At 38.3% G+C, this 17,519-nt stretch overlaps 1 protein-coding gene and 1 pseudogene across 1 annotated transcript in view; both read left to right on the top strand.

The window, feature by feature from the left end:
* The window catches only part of FER (FER tyrosine kinase), a 444,812-nt gene that overhangs the window by 364,945 nt on the left and 62,348 nt on the right, over positions 1–17,519 (top strand). The gene's annotated exons all lie outside the window — the stretch shown is intronic.
* Positions 5,269–5,975, top strand: LOC130046145 (high mobility group protein B1-like; annotated as a pseudogene).

Consider the following 17,519-nt stretch of genomic DNA (forward strand, 5'->3'; position numbering starts at 1 on the left):
TGTTTGATCCCTAGCACTGAGTGTGATACCCTGAGCCCCATAAGGTGTGGTCTCTGACAACAGAATCAGGACTGAGTTTGGAGTACGACTAGGTGTGTGTGTCACAAGACCCAAAAAGTGAAGAACTCTCATCAGCTAAATCAAACCATTCTAAATCCTAAATGACAATTAGCTTTGAAACGTTTTTCTCAGGCTGAAGAGATGTTCAGTGGGCAGGGTGTTTGTCTTGCTTGGGGCCGACCTAGGTTCTATCCCTGGCACCCTATATGGTCCCCTGAGCAGCTTAGGTGTGGCCCCAAACAAACAAAAATTTACTTTTTGAAATATTATTTTCCCTTTTTTCTTTTTTTTTGCATATTAAAAGATTTTGGAAGTCATCTCTTCCTGATCACATCTTTCACCATTTGCTGGTTGTCATTCTTTGCCCGATGAGGTCTCCTGATTGAAATGAACCTTTTTAGTAGTGTCACTGAGAACACATAGGACAAATAGGTTTTATCATCAGTTTGTAGAGCTGGAAGTAACTCCCTCTGTCATGTGCTTTAGAAACATGCCAGAATCATTGAGAAAGTTCAGCAATCAATAATTACATCTGCCAGGATGGTGACAAACATTAATACACAAGCCTCAAATTTGTTCTCTTCCGTGAATATTTTCGTTATGTCTTTATTTCCATAAATACTTTTCATTTTTTGGCATAGGCTTTCCTTAGTAATGAGTATAGCAGCAATATTATATTTTTATATTATATTGATTTCTCCTAAATTATCTGCTGTTCTGTTTTCTTTGTACATCATGGATACTGTGTGAATTTTGTGTCTGTCTCTAGCCAGTGTTCTTTTATTTCTTTGTAAACCTACACAGACATTCTTTGAATGAATTTATTTTCCTTTCCATTTTAGAACCCCACTAATACATGACATTATATTGAAAAACTAAGTTATCCTCTGTATTGAATTTTTTATAGATGTGAAATATTTCTATATTTCTTCCTTTGGAAATATTTCTGTGGTATCAGTCATAATTGCAATATAGAGTTAGTTGATTTACAGTTAAATATATAACAAAGACAGTTTATATGCTCTTATTTATAAACACGCAAATACATATTACTCATATTTTTCTCTCATTGAAAAGTTTTCTGATGAAATATTTCTAAAATAGTTAAAATATTCTAAACATGATAACATGATCAAAAGTTTCTTTTGGTTTTTCTTTTTTTCTTTTTTTTTGTGTTTATTTTAATTTTTATTAGTGAGACACCATGAGGTACAGTTGCAGACTTACAAATTTTGTGCTTGGGTTTCAATTATACAATGATCAAATACCCATCCCTCCACCAGTGCCCATTTCCCACCACCACAGATCCCAGTATCCCTCTCACCCCCCATCCCCCCTATCCCACCCTGCCTCTGTGGCAGGGCATTTCCTTTTGTTCTCTCTCTCCTTTTGGGTGTTGTGGTTTGCAAAAGAGGTATTGAGTGGCAATCATGTTTGGTTTTTCAAGTTATAAAGTTACCCATTTCCATTCTTCACATCCAATGTATATACAGATGCACATATATACATTTTATGACCTGCAAAGTTTGTATATTATAAATAAAAGTAAGAATTTTGAATATGTTTTCAGTATTACAGAAGTATGTCAGCCTTTTTTTAACTGATTATAGGTCGGTAAACTTTTTTACTGATTATAGATCACTGAAATGTTATAGTTGAAAATACTTATAATTGACCATCCTTAAAATAGTATCCTAACTTTTGAGAGACAGATTTCCTAACTATAGTTTTGTTTTACTGGTTTTGATTATTTTCAGATAGGATGAGTATTATACCATTAGAGAAAAAGTTTGACAGCTATAAAGTGAAATCTATTAAATAAAAGAGAGGGAGAAGTTGCATTAAAGAAATGGCCTTCTTTTGGAAATGTTCCTAAATTTCCTTTTAAGTTTCCTTTTTGCTTTCAGTTTTTAAATTGATTGCATTTCCTTTATAATTATTCTATAACCAATGTGAAATTTCTTTCTACTTAATATTCATATGTCAAGTACAATGATAAAGTTTAGAGTCTGTGTTTTTACTCTAAGAATAGTACTAAATTTGATTAATTTTTAAAAATTTAAAGAACTGATGTGGATCTAGAGCAGTGTTACGCAAAATAGATGAAACCATTTCGAGGGGCTTAAAGAGCATAATCCAAGGAAGGAATAGTAGCTTCAAGTACAACTGGGGGTCACTCTTTTGGTGGGGGTGGGATCATGAGTGGTTTGTTTTGTTTTTGTTTTTGTTTTTCTTTAAGGGGTTGGTAGGAACTGGAGAGGTAGTACAGTGGATTAGGCTCTTGCCTTGCATGATGCTGACCTGGTTTCTGTTCCCAGCACGTCATATGGTCTCCAAGCCCTACCAGGAGTGATCCCTGAACACAGAGCTAGGAGTACCCTAAGCACTACTGTGTATGACTCAAAAGAAGGAATGGAAGAGATAAAGAAGGAGAGGGATTTGGATAGTGGGCTAAATTAGTTGGAAGACCTCTGTTCTAGACTCTACTTGTTGAATCTCTACCTTGACCTCAGCTGCTTTCCTTAAAAAATGTCCCTTCTGGTCACTTAAGACATTCAGGACAGAAGGTCAGATGGTACATCATGTGATGGTTCAGTTTATGCTCAACATCTGCACTCTTTAAGGTCATGAGTAAAGCCATAGGATGCTGAAGCCTGTGAAATATAATCTTAGGAAAACATGCAAGGTGTTTCTGTTGCTTTCTAATGAACAATTGCTGAAATGCAGCAGAATTTTGTTATTGCTTCTCCATTTAATTGGAGCTTGAAAATTTATTTTTCCTATTTTTTAGATACCCCCTTCTGCTTTATCTGTTAATTAAAAACACAAGATTAGCATACAAATGTGATCAACTCAGTTAGTTGACTAAGCACTTATGACTGATTTTCTTGTTCTAACATTTGATTACAATTTTGAATATATTAAACTGCACTTCTATTTTTAGCTTCTAAACAGATTTTGCTACAGTACAGCAATGGCTGCTGGATAATTTTAGTATATTTGTGGGGGGAGGGGCGCTCCCAATCATGCTTAGGCCATCATTTCTCAATCATTTTACACCTGTGGACTGGAACCTACATACTGGGCTATTGAACAGCATTATAACTATTGAGATACACCACTGGTTTTAACCTTTCTATACTTGCACACTGGCAGAAGTCTGAGACAATTAGTGTAAGGATTCTGAGGGCCACTCCTGAATTCTCTGCTATCAGGAGACACTGGTGAATGCTAGGGCCTGAGGATTCTGTGGTGCTGGTAGCACTCATGGAACCATATATTGTGTCAGGATTCAAGCCAGGGCCATGCTATAGGCTTGCACCTTAATCTCTATTATCTTAGGCTTTGGTTTAGTTTTTATTGTCTTGATAGCATAGCAGATAGGGCATTTGCCTTGCATGTAGCCGACCTCGGTTCAGTTCCTCCACCCCTCTTGGAGAGCCCAGCAAGCTATGAAGAGTATTCTACCCACATAGCAAAGCCTGGCAAAGCCTAGCAAGCTCCTCGCGGTGTATTCAATATGCCAAAAACAGTAACAATAAGTCTCACAATGGAGATGTTAACTGGTGCCTGCTTGAGCAAATCGATGAACAACAGGAAGACAGTGCTACAGTGCTACATTACTGAATACAACAATTACCAGTACATTGTTGATACTCAGAATTATGGTAGTGAATAGGCAAATTAATGAAATTTTTTTTTCATAAAAATGAAGATGATTTTTATCCTGTGGAATTCATTTGGGTTAGGGAATGTAAAACTCTTGAATAGGAATGAAGTACCATAAGGCCCTCTACTAGGAAATACCTGCTAGCATGTCAAGGAGACCACCAGTTAGCAAAAAGGTGCACAAATGTTCATGCCATTATAAGATTAGATTAAATTATCTGTTTATCCATCTGTAGAGAAATCTCTTACAGAAAATATGACTGTATGTAGCAAGAGCAAATGCAGGATGTTGCTGTTACAGATATTTAAGAATTGTACCATGCAAATATTATTCTAATTCACATACTCATCGATTTAAAAAGATAAGTAAAATTAAATATGTGTATATATTAAATATATGGAGGATTATTTATTCTGCATACAGAATTCCTACTTTTGCCTTATAGTTGAATACAATTTATTATTATTCTCTAGAGGTTGTTAGAATTCTAGTAAATAATGCCAATGAATCATCCTTGAGGGTTCTTAGAAAATTAAGAAATTTAAGAAAAGTTTATCTATAAAGATGAATGTCATGGAAAATGTGTCATTTATTTGCTATCATGTTTAGTATTCAGAAACTGTTTACTTTTAACAACACTATAAAGATGATCCATATTATAATATTACAAAATAATATAAAATAAAGAAAATAGTTATGATTTGCATCCTGATACACATATTAATAATTCTTACTTATAATGATTGTAGAAAGTAAGTATTTTCCTATTTATGTTCTTAAATGCATATTACAAGATTTATTGTACAGTTTTTGTCTTTTTGTGGAAAAGAAAATGGTTCAATTTTTTCTGAACTCTTTGCCAATGTTTATCAAATTCTTATAGTAGAATTTGTATATGTGTGCTATCACTCACAGCGGTAGGGCATTTGCCCTGCACGCAGCCAGCCCGGCCGAGCCAGGTTCGATTCCTCCGCCCCTCTCAGAGAGCCTGGCAAGCTACCCAGAGTATTCAATATGCCAAACACAGTAACAAGAAGTCTCACAATGGAGACGTTACTGGGCCCGCTCGAGCAAATCGATGAACAACGGGAGGGCAGTTTGTTTGTTTGTTTGTTGTTTGTTGAACATTAAGAAGAAAGAAAAGCAAGGAATTTCAGGAATCGCTTAACATTACCAGATGAAAAGGTCTAAGAACCATTACTTTTCTAAAATATCTGGTGACTAAGTTCTTTTTCCTATTCGGGCAATAGGTTGCTTAAATTTTTTGCTTGAAACTCTTTTCTTTGAGTTACCCAGTTATTCTTCTGAAGTCACTTAATATTGTTATCTAATTCTTATCATGTGCACTGCAGAAGTAGGGAAATTCTTGAAGGTTGGAGGCATATTTTTACTTTATTCCCCACTAGCCCAATTCTACTGCATAGCACAGTGCCTGGCATAGGGTACAGCGGAATTAGTCATGCATCTAAGAATGAAATACAAACTGGTAAGAGATTTTAATTTTAATACTTTTAAAGTACAAAATGAGAGACCCAGAGAGACAGCGTCGGGGCAAGTGAGAGCCGGATGGGCACTGGGCGACTCTGTGCCTCGCGGAGGAAAATAATTAAACATGGGCAAAGGAGATCCTAAGAAGCCGAGAGGCAAAATGTCATCATATGCATTCTCTGTGCAAACTTGCCGGGAGGAGCACAAGAAGAAGCACCCAGATGCTTCCATCAACTTTTCAGAGTTTTCTAAGAAGTGTTCAGAGAGGTGGAAGACTATGTCTACTAAAGAGAAAGGAAAATTTGAAGACATGGCAAAGACTAACAAGGCCAGTTATGAAAGAGAAATGAAAACTTATATCCCTCCTAAAGCGGAAACAAAAAAGAAGTTCAAGGATCCCAATGCACCCAAGAGGCCTCCTTCAGCCTTTTTCTTGTTTTATTCTGAATATCGCCCAAAAATCAAAGGAGAGCATCCTGGCCTGTCTATTAGTGATATTGCAAAGAAGCTGGGAGAGATGTGAAATAACACTGCTGCAGATGATAAGCAGCCTTACGAAAAGAAGACTGCCAAGCTGAAGGAGAAATACGAAAAGGATATTGCTACATACCGAGCTAAAGGAAAGTCTGATGTGGCCAAGAAGGGAGTTGTTAAAGCTGAAAAGAGCAAGAAAAAGCAGGAAGAGGACAAATAGGATGAGGAAGAAGAGGAGAATGAAGGAGACGAAGATGAAGAAGAAGATGATCATGATGAATAAGTCAGTTCTAGCGCAGTTTTTTTTCTTGTCTATAAAGCATTTCAGGGTCAGGTGAATGAGACCAGTTGTAGTTACTGTAGTTATTTTTATGAGAAACAGCCTCGTTCCTGACGCCCCATTCGCTCTCAACAGAACGACCATCTCCGAATGCAACAGCTATGTGTACCTAGGTCAAGAGGTCAACATGACAAATGACCTGGTACCTGAGCTGCGCAGGAGGAAGAGAGTGGCTTGGAACGCCTTCAAGAACGTCGAAGAAATAGCTAAGAGAACAAAGAACGTCCGGCTCCGGGCACATCTTTGATTCCACTGTTCTTCCTGCATTAACATATGCCTCAGAGACCTGGGCCCTACGCAAACAAGATGAGAACGCCATTCAGGTCTCCCAAAGAAGAATAGAAAGAGCTATGCTTGGAATATCACGTTTCACTCAAATGAGAGAAAGAATCCGGAGTTCTGACATCCATCGACGATCAAGAATCAGGGACGCTGTCTCATTTGCCAAGGTGTCAAAAATCAGATGGGCTGGTCACGTAATGAGATTTAAAGACGACCGCTGGACTAGAGCTGTTACCGACTGGATTCCACGGGATGTCAAAAGACCGCGTGGCTGCCCACCTACCAGATGGTCAGACTTCTTCGTCAAGATCATGAACGATCAGTTTGAGGCTCTTCATGTTCCCAGAGCGAACAGATACCATTGGGCTACACTAGCATGCAACAGGGACAAATGGAGATGTTACTGGCGCCCGCTCGAGCAAATCGACGACTAACGGGAAGTTAAGTGATTAAGTGATTGAGTGATAAAGCATTTAACCCCCTGTATACAACTCACTCCTTTTAAAGAAAAAAATTAAAATGTAAGGTTGTGTAATATTTGTTTTTAAACTGTACAGTGTCTTTTTTTTGTATAGTTAACACACTACTGAATGTGTCTTTAGATAGCCCTGTCCCAGTGGTATTTTCAATAGCCACTAACCTTGCTGGTACAGTATGGGGATTGTAAATTGGCATGGAAATTTAAAGCAGGTTCTTGTTGGTGCACAGCACAAATTAGTTATATATGGGGTGGTAGTTTTTTTCATCTTCAGCTTATTCAAAATAATTGTTGTTCTGTTAACTGAATACCACTCTGTAATTGCAAAAGAAAAAAAAGTTGCAGCTGTTTTGTTGACATTCTAAATGCTTCTAAGTAAATGAGAGACCCATTGTAATGCACAAATGCTGGCCAACTTTGACCTTGAGTGTGGAAAGGTAAGACTACAGCTGAATCTCACGAAGACAATGTTTATGAGAAGCAGTTTTGTTCCTGACGTTCCATTCGCTCTCAACGGAATGAACATCTCCGAATGCAACAGTTATTTGTACTTAGGTCGAGAAGTCAATATGATGAATGACCTGGCACCTGAGCTGTGCAGGAGGAAGAGAGCTGCTTGGAATGCCTTCAAGAGAGTTGAAGAAATAGCTAAGAGAACAAAGAACCTCCGGCTCCAGGCACATCTCCTTGATTCCACTGTTCTTCCTGCATTAACGTATGCCTCAGAGACCTGGGCCCTACGAAAACAGGATGAGAACCCTATTTGGGTCTCCCAAAGAGGAATCGAAAAAGCTATGCTTGGAGTAACCCGCTTCACTCAGTTGAGAGAAAGAATCCGAAGTTCCGACCTCAGTTGACGATCAAGAATCAGGGATGCTGTCTCGTTTTCCAAGGCATCGAAAATCAGATGGGCTGGACACATAATGCGATTTGGAGACGACCACTGGAGTAGAGCTGTTACCGACTGGATTCCATGGGACATCAAAAGATCATGTGGCCACCCACCTATGAGATGATCAGACTTCTTCATCAAGACCCTGAACGATCAGTTTGAGGCTTTTCATGTTCCTAGAACGAGCAGACGCCATTGGGCTACACTAGTACGCAACGGGGACAAACAGAGACGTTATTGGTGCCCACTCAAGCAAATCGATGAGTAACGGAATGTCTAGTGATTAAGTGAAAGTACAAAATATACCTGGTCTTGACCAATATTTGTATGTTGATAATGATATTTGGTGTAAAAAAAGTAATTTTCCTTATATGTGCCAAAGAGCATCATATATAAAAAACATTATTTAATGTTAAATTAGTAGTCAAAAGAAAATCCATGGAATATAGTAACAAATAAAACAAGACATCAGTACATATCATCAGAAGTCTAAGAATAGTTTTTCCCAGGTAATATTGCTGCTGTACTTTTTTAGTCTAGGTGGTGGTAGGTACTGAGGCAGTAGGTGCTGAGGTGAGATCTGTTGCCTGTGCCCACTGTGAACCTTAGATTGACAGTGATGACTGTGCCTTGCCCCACCTGTAATGCATGTTTCTCTCAGGTACAAGAACTTGTCAAGGGTTCAGTCCCATGATCACACTCCTTTGAGATTTACCACCTATGTAAATTGCGAGCATTGATTATGCAGGATTAAGCTAAATAAATGGCATTGCTGTTTCTTTTAAGGTTTCTACTATATAATTTTTCATGTTCACCTTCCATTGTGCAACATTGCAGATGCACGTGCTTGAATGAAGGCAAAGCATTCCATAGACGGTCACATTCTCTTCTCACTCTTTCTGACTCTAATTTTGCTTTTAGATGATGCTCAAGACTTCTCCCTCTCCAGCTTCCCTCATCTATACCTTTATCATCTGTTTTCTCTTATTATTCTCCAAAATGAATATCTTCTTTCCCCAACTTTCATTTAGCTGTACAATGGTCACCTTTGCCCACTTTCTTGAGGGCCTCCCAGCAGTCCTGGGGAGCTCAGGATTCAGGATGAGAAGGTTTCAATATCGGATGGATGTGTGAATTGAGGCTGGAACTCTAGTAGGTCGTAGTTCCTAATAATAAATTTAACTGTCATCATCTTAGGAGATATTTTTAAAGCATTTTATTTTTGCTTCCTCAACCCTGACAGAATGCCCACTAAATGCTTGCTGTTATAATGAAGATCTTTTTTTCTGCCCATTCATTTTATTTATTAATTAATTTTTTAAATATTTTTATAAAGTAGTTTACAACATTTGATTACATTTAATATTCAAACACCAATCCCACCACAAATACACCTTCCCACCACCATATTTTGGGGATTTCCATTCTGAACCCCAAACCCTGCCCCAAAGCAGAACTGAAATAATATATTTTGTATTTTTTGTTATGAAAAAACTGCTGAAAATGCTACAAAAAAGTATTTGTAGAGGAAAGAGTGTGAATATTGTTGTATTTCATCCTGGGACCAGTAAGCCCTTCTATAAGAGATCACTAACAGGTTGTTAAAGGTTGAGCCTTGTGTGCTTTTTATATATACGTATGTTAAAAAAAAGTATATTTTTCTGCTAAGATTGGTTGCCTCCTACTTTGAACACTATTAAATTTGGTGCCCTAATCCTGCAGTACAGGTAGGGGTGTGGTTTGAAGTATCATGCAGCCACAGGTGCGGTCCAGGAATAGACGTGTGTAAAGCCCTGTCTGAGCGTGTGGAGATCGGCCAGGAGCATGGTGGCATTGGAGGTTTTCAGCTGCCAGGGCTGAGTCCTTGGGGTGGAGAGAGGTCTCACCCAACCCCCTCCAGGGTGCCTTGGGTGAAACAGCCTAGTGTGGTGTTGGTGGTGAGTGTCATGTGATCTGGACGGTGGCCTATCGCGAGATTATCTGGGGCTAGCCAGAAGTGGCGTATGGGCTTGACTCCTGAGTTGCTGGAGATAGAGGGACACGGCTTTTCTAGCCTTTTTGAAAGTAAATTTCAAACAGGGTCAAGATGCGTAGTTGAGAGGGCTGGAGGTCACTACAGGCCCAGGACACACGAGTCCCCTGTGACCTCAGGTGGATAGGTGTGGGGAGGGACTGTGCAATTCTGTATCCAAATGCTCCAGGGGCTGGTGCTGGGCACTCCTGGCCCAGGACAGAGACAGGGACAGGAGACGAGGAATGTACTCTCTGAGAGACAGCAGCTGCTTAGGGAGGAAAGAGAGGTAAGGTGGGCAAAGAATTTGCTTATAAAGATCTGAACTGGAATTTGTTCATGTGGGTGATTTAGCTAGGAGTCTGATCCTGTATATTATGGACTCAGGCAAGATAATTTCTCTCAAGAGAAAGATATGCAGCTGATGGCACAAATCCTAAAAGGATGTTTGCTTTCCTGATATGTGCCTACACTTCTAGATGATGCTAAGAGAGCTACCATTGACACAGATGATGTGTGGTTGGTGATCCAGTCTCATGCTGACCAGTCTTTTACCTCTCCTTCCCCAAGATACTCGTTTTTGAGTATTGCAAGGCAAAGGAATCAGACACCTTTGCAACTGACCAAGCCATGTTCTGACCCTGGCTTGCTTCCTGACATATGCTGCTTGACTGCTTCAAACTATAGACTTGAGTCGTGAAAAAATAAAAAGGGTCTATTTCAGGATGAGTAACAGCTTTGTGGGTAGTTGTCAGTTCAGTTACTACAGACTAAGTAGCCAAACACTTGGCATATCAGCTCCATAAACAGTCTGTTTCAACTAAGTTAGGGCCTCTCTTGTCTCTTACAGGACAAAAGTTTAAGGTACAGATGTTCACTTCATAGGCCCTAACAGTAAAAGTACCGATTATTGCAATGCCAGATTCCGAAATTCTTACTAATCTACCATTTTTTAGTTAGGTCCAGGAACATACTTGTTATGTCATCAAATATTATGTCCTCACAATATACTGCCAATGAATCATCAAATACATTGAAACGTAAACATGAAAATGCTAAGAATGTTGACTAGTGTAATTTGTAATCTGGCCTTTTTTTGTGGTGGGCAACAGAGGCACAGCCACTTGTGCTCCGGGCTTCTCCTGGTTCTTTGCTCAGTGATCACTCCTAACAGTTCCAGGGTTTTGACCAAGGTTGGATTTTTTCAATCTCTGTTTTAAAGAACATTGTATTTAGTGAGTAAATTTACCTACCATCCCATTCCATGCTGTGTTTTTCACAGTAGGTCTAAGAATGGTTCTGGGGAGCACATTTCCTTGCAGTTCCCTTCTGTAGATGTGCCCTCTCCTCCGTTCCACATTCTGGGGAAACAGCCTGCACATAGCTTTTCCTCTGTTCTGGAGAAGCCCTGTTGTCTCCAGCACATGGTCTGCCTTTCTCCTTCCATTCCTTCATTCCCCAATAAATTTGTACTTCTTAATTAAAAAAAAACTAGATTTAATCACCATGAGGTACACAGTTGCAAAGTTGTTCATGATTGAGTTTCAGTCATACCATGTTGTAGCACCCATCCCTTCACCAGTATATATTTTCTGCTACCAGTGCTCCCAGTTTCCTGCCCATCCTGCCTCCCTCTCCCCCTGCCAGCCTACCTCCAGGGAAGACACATTTCTTCTCTTCCCTCCTCCCTCTAATTACTTTTAGTGGAGCAGTATTACCCTTGTAATGCTGTTACTGAAAGGATATCATGCATAGCACTTTACCTCCTTTCAGCACCCAGTTCTTGTCCAAAGTGATCATTCCCAACTATCGTTGTCATTGCCATGGTGATCCCTTCTCTATCCTAACTGTATTCCCCTCCCTCCACCCCCTTGGCAAGCTTCCTACTATGGGCCAGTGCTCCTGGCCCTAGTTTCTATTGTCTTTAAGTACTAGTCTCATACTATGTCTTTTTTTTTAATTATTATTTTATATCCCGCAAATGGGTGCAATCAATGTATGTCTGTCCCTCTCTAACTCATTTCACTGACCTTTAAAAATTAAAGTTTTCCAGAGTTGGGGGGTAGTACTCGGGTTAAGGAGCTTTCCTTGCTTGCAGACTGTTGGGGTTCTATGTCTCCACCACATATGCCCCCCCAAAGCCCTGTCTGGGCTATACCTGGAACTGAGAGGTAAGCCAGGTGTACCACTAAAGCCAAAATAAATAAATAATAAATTTTCAATTATCAAAATACAGAGGAAATTTTAAAACATAGAAGACCATTAGTTAGGTTGAGTATTCTCTAAGTTACAGTGAAGATGCCAATGAGGTACTCCATGGCGGCGGGAGGCCCAGAGCCTGCAAGTCGGAGGAAAAGCGAAACTGGCTGGCTTCTCGGCCGCACCGGTGAGACAGCAGGGCGGAGCGACCGGGCGAGCGACACACCGAGATCTCCAAGCCTACTCGGATTTGGGCCGAGCATCCTCCATCCAGATCCTCCAAATTCCAGTAGGTGGGTGTCACACCCACCAACTGGCCCCCTGGCGCCGTGTAATCCCATCAACGGCCAAGACTCAGAGACTATAAAAACCAGCTCCCGGAAGAGAACAGTGCAGACATCCTATTATGACATCTTATTATCTCATTCCTACTTTGGACAAACTGGCAGGCTACCGAATGTAGCCTGCCCACACGGCAGAGTCTGGCGAACTCCCCGTGGCGTACCCAATATGCCAAATACCAGTAACAATGATGGGTCTCATTCTCCTAAAGAGCCTTGAATATAATCTCAGGGCTAGGATGAAGGAAACGTTACTGGGACCTGCTCGAGGCAGTCGACGATTAACAGGATGATTTGTGATTTTGTGATAGTGAAGATGATGAAAACAATTTAAAAAATTTAAAAATTAATAGAATGACTATGGTTTATAGCTATAAATCACTTTTTTAGATACAAATTGAAACCAGATATTTTTCAAGTAGTATAGCCATATATATAACCCTACCCAGGCAGGGTTAAGTAGTAAGGACTTATATAGGCTTAACAAAGTAAGTGGTATATTAATTATCTCTACATCTCAGACTTTTGTGAGATTCATTACTAGTAACAGTTTTCTTATCCTGAAGCTATTAAACTTCAAATTGTGAAAATAGTCTGTTATTTTTATCATTTTAGTACTCTTCCAGGTAAATTTTGTGGGGTTTCTGACAGGAAAAGCTCTTCTGTTCTTTTAGAAGAAATATAACTTTCCACTTCCAGTGACTTTATTGAATTTATAATATTTTTCTTACATTTTGTCGTGAATTTCCTTAATCAATATTATAAAAGTATACCTAATTAGAATGTTTGTAAATTCGTTGTTTTTGTTTGTTTGTTTTCATACTCCATTCTTTCTCAGGCCATGTCTTGCTGGTCTGTCCTATTCAAGGTATGTGTTAATTCTGAGAGCTCTAGAACAAATTTAAAAATTGGGATTTTTATACAGAAGAACATGCAACACATATGCATGCAATTAGAATATGAACTGACAGTGCTAAATTAGGAACTGATTCAGAGCTGTTAGACTAGAGTCTGCACCAGGGCTTCCCTCTCTTCGCCCTAACCACCACAGATCCGTGACACTGGTGTCCTGAAGAGGTCGCCATATGTCCAAAAATGTTCGCCCGACACTGACAAGGTAGAAACCTGTGAAATATGATCTTTTCTAGTTGTTTTTTTTTTTTTTGAACAGATAAATGGTGGTAAACAGAGTAATTCTACTGATTCTTGGTGTTTGTTATAATGGAATTGTTACAGCTATTGTCTTGGTAAATGCTTTGACTGTGCCTGTCTGTCCCTTCATAGATTCTCTTTCCCCTTTTTAAGGAGAAATTTGTCAGATGATCACAAAACAAAATAGCAGTGTTAATGGATTGCCTTATTTCTGTTTGCAAGTATAATTTAGTTGTGTGTAATTAAAAAAATAGTTAAGAAATGCATCACTCAGTTCTAGCCTACCTGATGAATTAAACTAAACCTGCATCAAGTTATTTGGTTAAATTGTTGCATTTTTGCCTTTTCTGGAAACAAATGGATATTTACATCCTATCAGAACTGATGTCCTTAATTGTAGGCTGCCACCTCATTTGAAGGTAATTGTTACTGAATCACACAAAAACACTTGCATTACATCCTGCCATTGCCCTGTCATTCTTTGTAAGTAAAGACAGACATATGGCTTGAACAAAGACTACTTGCACTTTTTAGCACAATGTTATTTTTCTTTCTTTTTTTTTCATTTTTCTTTTTTTTTTTAATTTTTGAGTCATCCTGAGATACAAAGCTAATCATGATCTGGTTTCAGTCATATAGTGTTTCAACACCCATCCCTCCACCAATACACATTTCCCACCCCCAATGTCCCCAGTTTCCCTCCTGCCACGCCCCCCCATCCTGTCTCTACGGCAGGCACTTTCCTTTTGTCTCTCTGTCTGTCTCTGTGTCTGTGTGTGGGTCTGTGTGTCTGTCTCTGTCTCTGTCTCTCTCTCTCTCTCTTTCTCTCTCTCTCACTCTCTCTCTCTCTCCCTCTCCCCCCACCATTTGGGGCATTATGGTTTGCAATATAGGTAGTGAGAAGTTATTTTTTACTTCTTTTCCTTATATAAATGTAAATTATCCAGAGAAAGAGTAAAGTGAAATGAATAATTTAAAAATTCATCAAGAGGTGAACATGCTTTTTAAAATGTCAGAAACGAAGGCCTAAAAGATTAGTAGAGTGGGTAGGTTATTTTTCTTGTACGTGGCTGACCTTTGTTTATCCCTGACACCCATTATGTTCCCTCAAGCCTGCCTGAGCACAGAGCCAGGAGCAAGCCCTGAGCACTACTAGGTGTAACCCAAAAAACAACAACAACTATAATAAAATGTCAAAAATCAGAAGATGAATGGAATTTCTAAATTTGTGATTAAAGATTCATCTACTTTATGTCAGTATGTCTGCTAAAACACTTGGACAGGCACCTATTGTGATAGTTTGTCTGGTTTTAGTTTTCCGTTTTATCTATCACATGGGATTTTTCCATTGTTTCCAGGTACTTTGTTTACAGTGTCTATTTTTTGTGAATTGTATGTTAGTTCCATTATGCTCATAATGTTGCAAGTTCCAAAAGTAAGTTCCCATCCCTCCAGCAAAATGTCTTCTGTTAAATGTTGAGTCTCTACATATTGGTTAAGATCATTATGTAAGATTATTTTCTTCAAAGTTATCTCTAACCACAACAAAACAATTTATGTTCATTTCAGATCCTATTTACAATTCCATAATTTCCTGCTAAAAAAGGGAAATATCAAGTTTTATCAATTGTATGGCATTGAGATATACAATAAAGTGGGAGTCATTGTGTGAATATTGAAGATCAGTCATGGCTAACCTACATGCCTAACAGACTTTCAGATTATAAGAGTAAAAATCTCTTTTTATAATTTGTTGTATTTTATTCTGGCAACCTTCCTTAACGTTGAAATTTGATTATATCTCTACCTCAAGGTTTCTTACCAAGGGGGTTTGTATAAACTAATAATCTGCCAACTATTTGGCTAAATGTAATGTGATAATGTAAATAATAATTCATTAATGGTGGGACTGAAGAGATAGCACAGTGGGTAGGGCGTTTGCCTTGCACGCGGCCAACCCGGGTTCAATTCCTAGCATCCCATATGGTCCCCTGAGCACCGCCAGGGATAATTCCTGAGTGCAGAGCCAGGAGTGACCCCTGTACGTTGCCAGGTGTGACCCAAAAAACAAAAATAATAATAACAATAATTCATTAATGGCAAATTATACAAATAGGGAATATTTTTAATTACATAAAGTGAGATAAAACTATTTTGTTGAAATAAAAAATAGAAAATGTTTTTTGTTTTCTTGCAGAGTATATATATTTCCCTAATACACCTGAATGTACCTGGCAGTTTTTACTCATTTATTTACTCATTTATTTACTCAAATATTTACTCGTTTTATTTGTTAAATAGCAGTGCATTCGTGTTTACTTTCAAGTTAAAACCTGAGAAATCGCTCTGTAGCCTGTGTAAGGACTTAAGGGGTTTTTTTTGTTGTTCTTTTTAAATCAGTGACCACTAGGCAAAAGATATATACCCATCGGCTTCTGATTGCATTTAGTTACTTAAAATCAGTGATGTTGGCCAGAAACATTTAAAAAGAACAGGAAGCTCAGCGCTTGAGAGCTTCCTTTGTCTTTGTTATTGTTATTGTTATTGTTATCATTAGAGGTTTTGAGAAGCAGAATGTAGTGGAAACTTATTAGCAATATTTTTCAATTTGGGAAATCCTAAAAAGTATGAACAATTTGTATGCCAGTACAGTGGAAGATGCCTTTCATTAGACAACTCTGAAAATTCTTAAAAATTACCTTGACTCCTTCTTTTCTGTGTTCAGAATGATGTCTTACAAACACATAAAGCAGCCAAAAGATTTTTCCTGGTCATGTCATAGAAGAAGAAAAAAAAATAATATTTAAATGGGTTTCTTTGCTACCTTCCCTAATGGATGCAGCATTATAGAAACATCTTATAAATGTGACCTTAAGCCCATTAGTTAAACTTATTTGAAAGAAAAGCATTTAATAGAAAGACAATGCAAGTTTAGAAATAGGAATGTTCTAAAGCAACAAAACAGGAGACTAACACCCAGGAATGGCTGAGATTAGTACCAGGAATTTTGCTCCATGACTTGAAGGCCAGCCACGTGTGCTAGGTGAAAAGGAAGCTCAGATAGAGAAGAGAGCACCAAATAAAGGGTGTTGTGAAGACCCTCCCAGGGTGGGAGAGACATGCTAAAAGTAGTCTATAGACCAAACATGATTGCCACTCAATGCCTCTCTTGCAAAACACAGTACCCAAAAGAAGAGAGAGAGAACAAGGGGGAATGCCCTGCCACAGCGGCAGGATGGGACAGGGCGGGGGAGGGGGGGATGATGGGTGGGAGGGATGCTAGGACCCATGGTGGGGGAGGATGGGCACTGGTGGAGGGATGGGTACTTGATCATTGTATAACTGCAACCCAAGCACAAAAATTTATAAGTCTATAACTGTACCTCATGATGTTTCACTAATAAAAAAAATGATAAAAAAAAGAAAAAGAAATAGGAATGTTCAAGACTGAAGTTGACTAGTAATCAGTAAGGCGTCTTAATGCAAAAAAAAATTTTTTCTTTAATCAACTTTATCATCCTCAAGATTCTAGAACCCCAGTAGATATAGATTTTAAATTATTAGATGAACTTTTCTCATATATATGTAAATATATGTAATATAACCCTATATGACAAATTGAATTCAGATTATTTTTGAACTATTCTTTGGATAATTATATAACCGTAAAGTAATAGTCATTATGAAAATAGTGATTTAAACATCTCATGTAATTGTGCAAATGACTTAACATTTTAAACTTTACTGCTGTTTAGAGATTAATTATGTTTAAAGATTATTTTTTAAAACTGCAATTAAGTTTCATATTTCCTCCTGCTGCAGACTATTTAAGAAACGATTTCAGTCCATCCCCATCTTCACAAAATTTATACATAATATAATTTTTAAAATAGGATAATGATAGTATTTATAGAATTTTGGTGAAGGTTGTGTTTAACACAGTGCCTGGAACATTTTAATGATTCTATAAATGTGAGTTATTGTTATTAGTAAAAGAGATTCTTTATTTCCGAAATTGTTAAACATATAATAAGAATAGGTATTTTTGCCTCCACATGTATATCTGCATAACTGAGATTCCTGATTGTGTTGTATTAAAACTCTCATGAGAGACTGTGGAGTTTGGAATTTC

This window comes from Sorex fumeus, unplaced genomic scaffold (assembly GCF_029834395.1).
Source record: "Sorex fumeus unplaced genomic scaffold, SorFum_2.1 ptg000131l, whole genome shotgun sequence".
In the NCBI taxonomy this organism is placed as follows: Eukaryota; Metazoa; Chordata; class Mammalia; order Eulipotyphla; family Soricidae; genus Sorex; species Sorex fumeus.